At 37.5% G+C, this 12,302-nt stretch overlaps 1 protein-coding gene across 2 annotated transcripts in view; it reads left to right on the forward strand.

Annotated features, from left to right (window-relative positions):
• The first annotated feature begins 7,219 nt into the window (after positions 1–7,219).
• LOC131440364 (octopamine receptor beta-2R) overlaps positions 7,220–12,302 on the forward strand; it is a 318,582-nt gene continuing 313,499 nt past the window's right edge. For both annotated transcript variants that reach the window (XM_058611615.1, XM_058611616.1), the window contains exon 1: positions 7,220–9,018. The gene's annotated coding sequence lies outside the window, so the exon portion shown is untranslated. The remainder of the gene's footprint in view (positions 9,019–12,302) is intronic.

Below are 12,302 nucleotides of genomic sequence, written 5' to 3' on the forward strand. Positions count from 1 at the left end.
ATTGATTTTGATAAAATTGTGTCCCAAGACAGATAATTAAGTTCCCTACCTACCGATCTTACATTGCAATATGTGTACATTCAAGGTAAAAAAGTTTTTTAAACAAAACCTATTTCTCGTCCAAAATGAGCTTTTCATCCAGGGTCTATTTATTACAAACTAAACTAAACTGAAAGTCATAACCATCCAAGATCGTGCTAGTTACCCGATATTTGCAGAAAGTATCAGTGCAGGGTAGGAAAAAATTGTGGTAATAATAACCATTTTCCCTTTAAAACATCCATCTTACAATACCTTATGATAAAAAAAACAACCGGAATTTGCATTTTAAAATTCCCGCGCTTGTCCAATCGGTAAATTCTTATTCTCTCAACGTTGGCAACACTTTTATACACATTCTGTCAAATTTTGACGCATATCGTACGATTAGTTTTTGTTTGGCGTCTATACGAAGAAGTTGAAAATTTTTCGTGTGGCGATTTTTATAATGGATGATAATTTAGAACAACGTGCGTGCATCAAATTTTGTGTTGCAAATGGATTTAAGTGTTCCAAAACGTTCAAAATGTTAGAAAAGGTCTTTGGTGAATCGTGTCTAGGAAAAACACAGGCATACGAGTAGTATAAACGCTTCAAAGGTGGTCGTACAAGCTTGGATCATGATGAGATCCCTTACCGCCCAACAACATCTGTTACTGAAGAAAACATTGAATTGGCGAAGCAAATCGTGTTGCAAAATCGTTCTGTACCGATTAGAGAAATTGCTGTGTTGTTGGGCATCTCTTATGGAGCAGCCGAACACATTTTAACTGATGTTTTGGGTTTGAAACGCGTCACTTCTCGGCTGGTGCCAAAAAAGCTGAATTTCATTCAAAAACAGCGTCGTGTTGATGTGGCCAAAGAGATGATTTCCAACGCAGATAGTGACCCCACATTCATCGAATTCATCATAACTGATGATGAGGTGTGAATCTATGAATATGACGTCGAAACCGCACAACAATCGACCGAATGGCGCTTCGAAGGCACGCACGTTGTTCTAAATTTTCATCCATTATAAAAATCGCCACACGAAAATTTTTCAACTTTTTCAACGATATGCGTCAAAATTTGACAGAATGTGTATAAAAGTGTTGCCAACGTTGAGAGAATAAAAGTTTACCGATTGGACAAGCGCGGGAATTTTAAAATGAAAATTCCGGTTCTTTTTTTATCATAAGGTATGTATGTATGTATGCGTGAAGCCACCATCAGTTCAAGGCATTACCAGTGTATGCGGGTAGACTTACAGTAGATACGAATTTGATTATCAGATATCTTTCATATAATTGCTGTTAAGAAGGCCAAAATGGGTTTTGAGGACCCGGCGCCTTCCAGCAAGAATATCCGGCCATATAATAAAGAATTTCGCTGTATCAGCTTAAACCCGCCTGATGGTTTGTTTGTTAGAAGGGTGCGTCTTACTCATTTAAGACCTTCAGGGAGAAACACAAAGCTTCCCCACGTGACTCAGGTTGGCAATCCACTCCATCATCCAGTCATTCACTTGTAAGATACCCTGAGGCATATAATAATAATAATAATAATAATAATAATAATAATAATAATAATAATAATAATAATGATAATTATAATAGTAATAATAATAATAATAATAATAATAATAATAATAATAATAATAATAATAATAATAATAATAATAATAATAATAATAATAATAATATTAATAATAAAAATAATAATAATAATATCAATAATAATAATAACAACAATATATAATACAATTTAATAAAATTAAATTCAATATATAACAAATAATGCCACAAACAACAGAACCACATGTGGCAATATACTACCATAAATATTGCACTTTAGGATGAGCTTCAAACTACAAGCCATTTCGCACCCTCTCATGCTGCTACTAACGCAGAAGGCGATAGCATCAAGTCGACGCCGTTCTATTGACCAAATGTCATCATACACGCTCGGGGAGGCATGAGATAGGAACTTGTGAGGACTTAGTTATCTCACCATTTGACGACCTGCAGAAATATAATTATCTATGATGGGACAAAATTTCATTAAAATAAACAACGACTTTTGTACTTTGATCTCAAATTTTTAAGATCGATTTTTTCAGTATAAAATTCGATTAGTATTTTTTCAGTTTTTTAATTCGAAAATTAGACTTATTTTGAAAACATCACCAGCACAACAATTTTTCGTGGATTTGTCATTTTTATACCCTAATAATTTGAAAAAAAATAGTAAAAATGTGTAGTCCTTTTCAAATAGATAGTCTAGATCAATTTTGGAAGAAGTGAAGTGAGCAAATGTCTTTCGTGATCAAGTCTTTATGCTGCCAACTTCAAATACGATTTTGCGCGAAATTCGTATTATTGAATACAACACAGAAAAAAATATCGGGTTAAAAAATTTAAAGTAAATTTACCAAAAAAAATAACACCGCTTAGTGTGTGTGTGTGTTTTCTCAGATATCGCTGGACCGGTTTTAACAAACTTATACTCAAATGAAAAGCCTTATAGTCCCATACTAAATCCTGGATATTATTTGGATTTGGAATTATGGGGTAAAATGTAGAATAAATTGTGAAAATAAGTCATCATCAACTTTTCTCAAAGATGGCTAGAACGATTTCCACAAACTTAGATTACAAAGAATGGTCTTATGGTCCCGTTCAAAGCTTCTGAATTCCATCCAAATGCACCCCCCTCCCCCCCTTCCTCTAAAAGTGTACGCAGGCTTTTTTCGCAAACCATTATGAAAATTTTGTTAAATTTATTTTCGGTGACATCATTCACTGAGTTTAACATTTTCCCTGAGAAAATTCATGAACACGACTGACAAAAAATATCCAATAACATTTTAATTAAGTATGTCGAGAATGCTTCGAAATAGTGTTACCACACGGAACCCCTCGCGATCGTGAAACAACCAAAATATTAGTGGTTTTATTTGAATTTGATTGGTTAAAATTTGGTACAACTAATCGATTAGTGTTTTTTCTAAACTGTCATTTTTGTTTTTCGATCAACAGAAACGATGGTTGAAATAACATAATTTTTGGTTGAAAAAAAGATGCTGTCAGTTAGTCAAGACACACACCTTTCAAGTTCAATAAAGATTTTAGTTACAACAACCGACCTTGTTTTTGATTTAACAGTTATGTGAGTTGAAAAACAAATCGGTTTTAGTTGTTTTAGATATTACGATTAGTTATTTCAACTTAAGCAAAATTATTGATTTTGAATGATAATAAAATAATCCTTATCAATATACGTTCTGATTTTTTAAATGAAAATTCGGTATGTTAAGATATTACCTTCCATCTATCGGTAAGATAAAACCTTTCTCAGCCCTTGCTTTATATGAAATGAATTATTCATTGAAACCATTTTTATTTTTGTTTTTAATATACTGTCTTCTAGTAGTGCTGTGTCAACGAAACTTACTAATTGTGACCACTATTTTACTTACGAACAAAAAGTCGAACCGAATGCACTGATTTTTATTTTTTGAGCCATTGCAACTTACAGTTTCAATAGGTTATATGAATGAATATTAAACATTTTCAATTTAATCACTTTGTTCATACAATTTTTGTACATGACTTGAAGATAACATGATGCTCATTCATTAACATGCATTTCGCGATGGAGAATCAAGTTAATTTTAAGACCAAAATTCAAACGCATACAATTCACTGGGTTCTAGTTTTGATTAAACACGTTTTGTTAATTGCAATATCTCTAATGGCTATCAGCTCTGTGCATAGCACTACTTTATATCAATCGTTTCTTCTGGTAACACCAGAGCAGTAAAGATGTAGATAATTTATCATCACATTAATATTCTGACAACTAGTGTTCTGATAAACATTAATTTACTATCATTCAAAAGTTACTCTCCACGAGTTCTACATACGCACGGAAAGACCGAAACTAGCATTTTGGCGAAAAAATTAGTTGATTTTCTGATTTTAGTTAGTTATTTTTTGAGACAACTAAAAAAATATTACTTTTGCTAATTTAGATTTTTTAATTCTAATTTTCTTAATAATAATAAAATATTTGTTGAAATGGCTATTTTTTTAGTTGAATTCACCAATTAAACGTGCTGTCATTTCTTAGCTAAGGCACGCTTCATATCCATTCAACTAATTTTTTAGTTGAATTAGAGAAATAAAACGTTGTTTTCAACCAACATAAATGGTTGAGTTGGTTTCTGCAATTAGCAGCTATATGGCGCTCGTTAACACCGTAATGACTACTAGCCACTAGATGGCACACTACTACCGAAAAAAATTTCAGTCGCGGTTATCTTTTCTATATTTGCAGGTATAAATACGATGTTGTATTGGAGAAAAAGACATAAGCGAAACATAAACTTCTTTTTGAAAATTTTACTTCTAAATTGCTGTTTTCTTCATTCGACTTCGCGAAATCGATTCTCTCACTGGAAACTTTGAGCACTCGGAAAACAAAAACCGAATACAAGTAGTACACCGGACGGCGTAGCCCGGAATGAGAAGATACAAAAAAAACATCATTTGACGTGTACAATTAGAGTGCAACATTCGAAACTCACTTCACTGTTTCGCGTAAAAACATTATTACCCACAATCGCTTTAACTGCGCACACATTCTGAATAAATACACTTTCCACTAACAGTTTACGTCATTTTTACATATCGGTTTAGAAAATTATATAGGGATATATCGTAACACATTCGAAAAACATCTAAATAATTTACGAGCAGTTTCAACAAGACTGTCCCTTTTAGCTTTTTAATGGATTGTTTTGCTTTGACACTGCTGTCCTTCAGTAATGACGGTGATAGATAAATAGAATCAAAGTTTCTGATTCTAATAACGAAATTAGTTGTCAATGAGAATTTCGTGTTGGATTGAAATATTGCTGGTTTGTGTCCAGAATATTCGCCAACTAAACACTTTCTCTAAAAATAAGAGTTTTTTTCAGCACAGTAAATTCTAAATTTTAACTAATTTTATAGTTATTTTGGAAATTTTGTTGTTAAAATCAACTAATTCAAAAACAGTAATACGAATTAGGCGCAGAGCTAATTTCGGTCGTTCCGTGCGTATAATAAGCGAATTTCGTTTGCATGAAAATGTTTAAGAAACGCGTTTGAATTTCAACTAAAGAAATGGTTGATTTTCCATTGCGACTTTTGTTTTGCTTTGTGCTGTTTTTGACATTAGACAGCATTGAAAACAACATATTTTTCAACTACTTCAATATGTGCAAATCAAATAGCGAATTGGTTGAATCAACTAATTATTAGTTAAAACAACAACTGCAAAAATCAAAAATTGCTAGATCGTAATTTTTTGATTGGTGGGTTTTCCGTGCAATAAACATTATCGGTCAGTAGTATTAACTTTTCGTGATGGAGAAGAAAATGGGGTTTCTTGGGAAAGTAGATTAAATGAACAATTTAACGGGAAAGAGAGAGTTTGCATGTTCGAATCTATTTTTTCTTAAGTAAGGCTAAGCTGATGAAAAATTATTCTGGCTGAGTTTACGTAATTTCGCAGTTAATGTTTTTTCAATAAACAAAACTAGAGATCCCGTAGACTTTGAATAAAACCCCCCTCACCCCTCATAGACAAACGTAGACTTTTATGAGAACCCCTCCTCCCCCCAGAGAGTCTACGTGGTTCATGAATGTTCCCTAAAAACGTCAATGCTCAAGCCTTAAACTCTAGTTGAAGATGGTATTTAGTTCTAAGGGCATGTGATATATGATTTTAGAACTAAATACCATGCGTTCCATCGGATAATAGTTCAATGGAGACGCATGGTTTTTTGATCGATTTATTTTTTTTAAAGTGTGGTATTATACCCGTACACATTTTTTTAAAAATCTGGAAATAGTACAGTGTAATGCACTCTAATAGAATATTTATTTTTGATGTAAAATCTAGAGTGGTTTCAAAATTGTAAGCGCGAATAAAAAAATTAGAAAATTTTGAACATATTTTTTACATGAAATACCCTTTTAAAAATTCTGAAAAATTAGAAATGTCATAATGCCTAAAATATTTTTGATTTTTTTCAATTTTTGCTAAAGAAGTTTTTGATAAATTCAAATAAAATGGAAATCAGAAGAATCACCCTAACTCAACAAACATGGCAGTTAAAGGGTTCAAATTCTGGGAAAATGATCTCCAAAACAAATCCTTTCAAGCAAATTATATCAATTTAGTTTCTGTTTGGGGGCAGTTTTTATATGCAAACACGGTTACACCCTTTAGTTCTTTCGAGTTTTGTGTATAAAAGAAGTAGTGCGCATTCTTGTCACTCTTATCACAGAGGGTTTCAATTCTTTGAGCGAGGATATAGACTCTAAATACATCGCAGTTCGGTGATTATATGCCGAGTAATCAACAAATTATTGTGATAATCGACTCATTCGAGGAGCAATGGTGGAACAATTATCTTAGTTGCTTATAAATAAAGCGTAAATTCAGCATTTATTAAGTAGTTTGTTAATGGAAAACTTATTGAAATTTTAGTGTAATTTTCTCCGTGGAATCTCGTATCACATAGTTTTCAAAAGATCTCAATCCAACAGTGACTTAAGAAGACTGTAAATTTCGTCCCACGGTTCAACCAAAAAAAATCATTAAAGCAGAGATCTAAATAGTCGTCCAAATCGGACTCGAAAAAAATGTCTTCGTTCTCGTAAAAAATATTCGACGAAGTATACAACCAATTAAATGCAGGCAGCCTGGTAATTTTCGAAGCAACAGCAGAGCCACATCCATTGCCAGAATGAGCTCCGGTTAGGCAAATGAACACGGCCTGGAATGAACGCATTCTGTATTCCCACACCAGGCGTCTCCATTTCGCTTGCAAGCACCAGGCAATCCATTCAAAGTTTCCACCCGACCGTAGCATCGGTGGGTAGTGGTAGTAAATAAACCGCTCGCCAGTGACGCAGCCAGAGCGAGCAGACACGATAACCGACCGACGACGAGAGAGATTTGAGCTACCCGCTGTGCCCAGCAAACCGAACATCACATCACCATTGTTGTGCTCGGGAGAAAGCTTCGAACTGAGCGAAATTGATGACTGACGGTCTGCCTGGTGGACTAGAGCTGGCTGGTTTTGCTGATATCAGACAGTCGCGGTCGTCGTCATCGTTTCCGTCGTCGGTGTAATCGTTCTCGCTCAATTTCGATGCCGTCGTTGTGGTAGTCGTCGGTGCCATCGTCGTCGTTGTCGTCGTCGTCGTCGTCGCATCTTCGCTAGGGCCCAAATGCTAGTCGAGATTTCGCTCTTGGTCCCAGTTCTAGTCGGTACTCGCAATCTGTCGCAACGTTTGGTGAATCCGTTAGCAGTGCGCTTCTGTTGGTGTGTTTGGTGATTAGACCGCTTGGTGGAAAGCGGTGCACATCATTATTCGTTGTGAGCAAGAATTTCCGGTAGGGAAAAATCAGAAGGAGCAGATAATTTTTTTCCCTTTCCGTACTCGGTGCGCTTCGTCGTGGCGCTTTCAATTGATGAAGCGTGGAAAGTGGTAGGCATCGCTAGTAATGAAGGCAGGATTTTCACGGTGCTCAGCAGTTCGGTTTTTCCGCTGAAAACGGGAAGTGTGAAAAGGAAGATTACCGCTCATCCATCTATTTATCCAAGCATCCAATCCCATCCCACCTAAATGAATGTGTTATTGTTGGTGGGAGAGACGCTGGTGACGGTGGTGGTGGTGGATGTGGTGCGTGCAGTCGGTTAACGTCTAGTTAGTGTGGGTGTACAATTTCAAAACAGCCAGGCAGCTGATACTCTAAGGATTCTCTAAGGCCGCGTGGCGTGTGGTGCGGGGTGAAGTTTGCTTCTGTTAGGGATCCGTGGTGGTCGACTGAAGGGGTTCCCGGAGAGATTGGTGATAATGCTCGTGACGGGGAAGATATATACGTGTTTCGAGGAAATGAGTAGTGTCTGAAATAGTGCCACCAAGAGTGAGCTTTGATCGTACGTAAAAGCTACTTTAAGGGTTTCTTTGATCAGTTGTTGTTTATGCTTTATGAACGGGTTAAAGCCGTGTTGTTGGTAAATTTGGTAGGAAGACTCACGCCGTCTATTGCATGCTTGGAAGCTCGGAAGCCAAGTGTATCGTGCAGTTTAATTAGGGCAAGCGAGAATCTTAATTTCCTTGCACCGGTTCCGTTGTGGCAAATGTATCCCGAGTGCGAAATATGGTTAGGAGAAATGGTTTTGCAGATGTCTTGACTTGAGAGCGCAAAGCCAGGAGCATATCGTGCTAATCAGTGAAACGGAAGAAACTAGCGTTGAAGGCGCCCTTGGGCTTCAAAGTCTGAACTTCTTTCGGAGCAGAGTGGGAGTAGTTCTTGGATGCTACATCGGACCAAAATAGCAGCAACTGTGCTGAAGGTGTGCAGTTAAGTGAAAAAGAGAAAAAGAAACAGTGGTGTCACAACACACAATTCCGTCGTCGTTCGTTGTTTTTGTTGCCTCAAGGAGAGTTTCTTGAGTGAAGGTCGCTCCAAAGCGAAAATAACCAATTTTTCCCTCGCGTTTAGTGTGAACGGCAACGACCGACGGGGTGATTGTCTTTGCACACCGACCTACCCGTAGGAAAGCACGAAAAGTCAATCCTTACGTTGTTTTTTCTGTTACTTGTGCTTCGCGGGTGAAGTGCGGCCGAACGTCAGGAAGCGAAACATGGGAAAACATCCAAACCCTACAACATCAGCATAAAAATCAGAATTTAATTCCGTTTGAGCCAAGTCGAACGCTACACGAAACCAAAGTGTGTGAGCCCTGTGCAAAGTGAGGAGGATATTTCCCACCGGATTGCGGATTCGTGCTTAAATCGGAAGACATACTTTACTACTACTGCTGCTGCTGCTGCTGCTATTGCCATTTGCTACTGCAGCATCTGTGACACATCTCAGCCTCAGTGTTCGACTTGAAGGAGTTCCAAGGACGAACCCGAGCAGAATACAAACGTAAGTGCTAGCGCGTACCTTCAATGTTGATGAACGGTGTATTTCTCAGTGTTTCAATGCGTTTTTTTTTCCTTTGCCATTTACACCTTCTTCCGAAAGTTTGCGAATTGTGCTTCGCGCCTTTTTGTCGCCTTGCCGTTCTCGCTCGTTTTCTTTTGCTTCTGGTGGGTGGGAAACTCGTATGTGCCTACTCGAAGGTTTCACCCGCTGTATAGCCATCGCTCGGAGGCTGTTGGCAGCACAATATTTCTGTGCTACACAAAGGATGAAAACATGTCTGGAAATGAATAAGGCGTTTTTGAATAATGGTTGTATTTTTGATCCTTGATATTTAAATAAAAGATGCAAAGACTTGTACTAGTCGTCACTAGTCTAGGAATACGGAATTGATGCTTCCAATCTTCTGGACCAACAAACCGACATTGTTAGGCGCTGCTATTCACAACAATAGGCTAGGCTACGGGCTTATCTGATTTAGAATAACTTTCCAATAGTGTCAAGCTCGTTGTCAGCTGAGCTGAGACAATAATGACTGCAGACATTCTAAATCCATTGAGATTAATTAAGTCAAATTAATTTCCCTTATTTGGAGTGATTTATCTAATACGAATTATTTTGCTGACCGTATTACGAATCATTTGTGAGTAACCACACGGAACCACCCGCGATCCCATTTCAACCAAAATATTAGATTTTTGGAGTTCGTTTGGTTAAAATTTTGTATAACTAATGGATTGTTGTTTTAAATAAACAGTCGTTTTTGTTTTTCGATTAGCAGAAAAGATGGTTGAAACAACTAATTGTGTTTGGTTGGTTGAAAATGAAATGCTGTGAATTAGTGAGGACACATACCTTTTAATTTCAACAAATATTTTAGTTGAAATAACTGCCTAAGCTTTGGATGATGAGCTACAGGGCGCGTACTCCCGCTTGGCGGATGGGGGTTGGAGTCAATTTATACTTCGTATTGACAAAGTCGGACCACACCGAGATGGATCGGGATGAAAATTTTTTATATTATTTGAATCGATCACGAAGTGGACAGGACTAATACTGCTGGAAATTGACAATAGGTCATTAGGTGGTTTCGAGCATTCTTATGCACGGAATTGGTTACCAATTTGAATTATCTTGATCCAGTTGGGATGAATGTTAATATATAACATTCGTCCTGAACTGATGAATTTATTTAAAAAAAAGAGGACTATTGTTATCAGGAATAAGAGTAAATTGACCTCTTATGAACCGTCGAGGAATTTTCAAATCTTTCCGATCCGGTTCACTGAAAGTGTGAGATGTGTGTTTCTGGAAGAGAACGGTTCACGTGGACCATTTCACACAATCACACCTAGTATTTCTTTACGAAATACATGTGGTTTGTGTTCCCTGGGTGCGTGCTCAACACTAGAGTGCCCAAAACATAATAGAGACCTAAATTGCTCAAAAGCAGTCAAAATGATTGGATTCTCCCTTCAAAAAAAAAAAAAAAAAAAACTGTGACAGAATAACTAAAATTTAGTGCAGTGTGCTTTAGTGCATATATCGTTAAATGAAGAATAAAAAAAAGATCACCGAATTTTAAGCAATCCTTCCATTGTGTACAAATTGTGACTTTACTGGGCAATCTAGTGTTAAATGCGCATCCTTACATTATATGATTTAACAAGCTCACCGATCACTGCTGATCTTAAGATCACTGATCTCGTACATAAAAATCACTACTGATTTCATCACAAGTTATCTTAACCAAGGAATAAATCATCGTTGTGAAATCAGAACTGATCTGATCTCTAAGTGATTTTGATTTTTGTATGATCATGATCATGTCAAGTCAAAAACAGTAAAGATCTAAATTCTAAAATAAAACACTACTAATTCGATCGGAAATGATTGATGTAGAAAAACGTTTTCAATCAGCAAAAGTGTACTATGGATCTAGCTTACACCGACGGAGAGTTTCCCGGAGAAGAAAAATTCTCCCGCAACCGGCGCCTCCGGTACCCGTCCACGGCCCGACCGTGAGGATGCCTGGGTCGATCCAATGATGCCGGTTGGAGGATGGCTTCCGGTTCATGGAGGATGCCCCGACGATCTAAGTCTTAGTCCTCGACTAAGGACCTAGACTAGCACGACGAAGTGTTCCTCGGCTAGGGAATTTCTCCCGGCAACGAATCCCCTTTTACGCCACGCGGGACACCCGAAGGAGTGCCGAGGTCGGCTCCGCGATTCCGGTTGGAGCATGGCTTCCGGTTCGCTGATGCCCCGACGACTCGAATCGGTGTTGTGGCATCTACTCGACTAGTCCCCGGTGATGGATCTAGTCTACACCGACAAAGAGTTCCCCGACGACAGAGAGTTCTCCCGAAACCGATGTTTTCGATACCCGTAAACGACCCGACCGAAAGGATGCCAAGGTCGGTCCAGTGGTTCCGGTTGGGAGATGGCATCCGGTTCCCTGGTAGCAAGGAAAAGGAAGTTCTCTCGAGCCGACGCTTACTCGCTGTGTGTGTATGTACGTATGTGTGTGCGTGACAAATAATATCACTCAATTTTCTCAGAGATGGCTGAATCGATTTTCACAAACGACTTGAAAGGTCTTAAGGTCCCATACAAAGTTCATGAGTTTCATTTGGATCCGACTTCCGGAATTACAGGGTTATATGCACCAAAAAAAGGGAATAAAGGGTCACACACGTTTCCCAGAGATTGCGTGACCGACTTTCATCTTAGATTCAAATGAAAGATCTTATGGCCTCATAAAACTTTGCTGAATTTCATTTGGATCCGATTTCTGGTTCCGGAATTACAAGGCAATATGTGCAAATTTATTAAAAATGCGGTATTACAGTGCGATTAGTGAAAACTTTCATGAGTATTTTATCACAAGCGATATCTAAACGAGGTGCACATTTATATAAAACTTACTACTAAATTCATCAAGTTGGCAGATCTTGTTAGTTAGTGAGTATATAAAACTAGTTTGGGACTGCTAGTCCCCGGTTTCCGCTTCCGAAAGCACCGATAATATTGAAGAAAATATCCAAAAAACGGAACTCAATTCGATTTCTCAGCAAAGGTTAAGCCGATTTTCACGAATCACGAATCAAATTGAAGCTCTCATTGTCTGTAAATATGCTGTGCAATTTCATCCAGATCCAACTTGCGGTTCCGAAATTATAGGGCGATGTGTGTTTACATTTAAATCGTCATTTAAAATGACGATACAAAATTGGTACGCGTCCAATTTCGTATAGCGTGCAGAGTTGCCACATATAAATTTATAT

Source organism: Malaya genurostris, chromosome 1 (assembly GCF_030247185.1).
Source record: "Malaya genurostris strain Urasoe2022 chromosome 1, Malgen_1.1, whole genome shotgun sequence".
Taxonomy (NCBI): domain Eukaryota; kingdom Metazoa; phylum Arthropoda; class Insecta; order Diptera; family Culicidae; genus Malaya; species Malaya genurostris.